Source organism: Crocodylus siamensis, chromosome 2 (assembly GCF_052110815.1).
Source record: "Crocodylus siamensis isolate JL-2025a chromosome 2, ASM5211081v1, whole genome shotgun sequence".
Lineage (NCBI taxonomy): Eukaryota > Metazoa > Chordata > Crocodylia > Crocodylidae > Crocodylus > Crocodylus siamensis.
Window position 1 is genome coordinate 6378900 of NC_143396.1, and position 1429 is coordinate 6380328.

The window sequence follows — 1429 nt, forward strand, 5'->3', positions numbered from 1 at the left end:
TTTGCCATGATTGGGAGCATAAACAAAAGCAGCCTCTTACCAGACCAGTTTCTGCATCTGTGCTAAATTCACAAATAAGTGAGATCTTCAAATGTGAAACTATTTTTGCACGCCTAAATCTCTGCAGAGCAGGCACTCAAAGAGCTGCTGTCCTGAACAAAGAATGGAAGGTGCCCTCAAGCATACCACATCGCTCCCCACTGTTTCTTTCACATTTATATTTGGTCTCTTTGGTATTCCTTCAATGTAAGCAGCATAGGCAAACACCTGCGCTCAAGGACAGACTCATTCATTTCTAGGAGACTATACAGTATAAAGATGCATATGCTGAAATCAGGCATGTGAACACGAAGTATCCTCGATTGCAGGAAGCTTGCTAGCGGGAACTGGGGACCCTGCTTAAGCGTGAAACATTATGCACATCTGTGGTGCTGCTATTCAAGGTATTCACTGATCTATGAAGCTCTGAGCTCAGTTGGGCTACTTGAGCGGCAGTCTTGTCAACTCTCACCATCTCTCAATGCCTGTTGTTTTTTTAAGCTCTGTGGTCCCAGAGTCAAGGGATGACGTGTGGATTCAGACTATGTAAAAAGCTTCTTGCTCTCAGGGTTGTAAAGAAAACACGCACCTCGAGCACGTCTTGTAGGTTGACAACCCAGGAGGCTGGGGGCAGAACATTTGGTATTCTTTAAAAGTCCCCTGAGCTTTCGGGTCTGACACACAAATGTTGAATGTCTGGCACCGGTGAAACTGCAACAGTCCTTAGCGTTAAGTCTGATGCAGCAAATGATGGCAGGGCCGGGTTCAGTCAGGAGCCTGATTTCCTTGCTGCTCTGGCAGGGCTCAAGTCAGGCACGCTTTAGGGCTTGATGCAAGGAACAGCTCTTTTCAGGTGTTTGCTGGGGCAGATGAGGATTATTTCTCGGACTGGGAGGTGAACACGAACTCCAAGGCATGTTAGACTGGATCAAATACATACTGTAAGTGGCAACCTGCCAGGAGACATTTCTAATGAACGTCTTTCTGGCGTGCATGGATTTGTTTTTCAAACAATTCAACTGTTCTTTCACCCTGGAAGGTAATAAATGTGAGGCAGGCTTGCTAGCTTGGGGTTTCAGAGGAAGAGTGAAATCTGACTACCGAAATGATCAAAAGGGTTCCCCTGCCTCCTCCACACACGCACTGAAAGGCACAGGGCAGTCAGCCTTGCACTCTGCAGTTTTACCACGTGTAAAAATAATCCTGCTCCGAAATGCATCAGTAACACAGGGCTAGCGGGGAATGCACCCGAGGCAAAACCATCACTGGCAGCCCCTGATGGAACTGTACCCTTTGATTCAGTTAGTGGCTATTAGTCTTTAGGAGGCACCATGTCAGGTGTTTTTCACCCCTCGCCCAAAAGACTGATGCTCTCCCATTTAAATTTCTC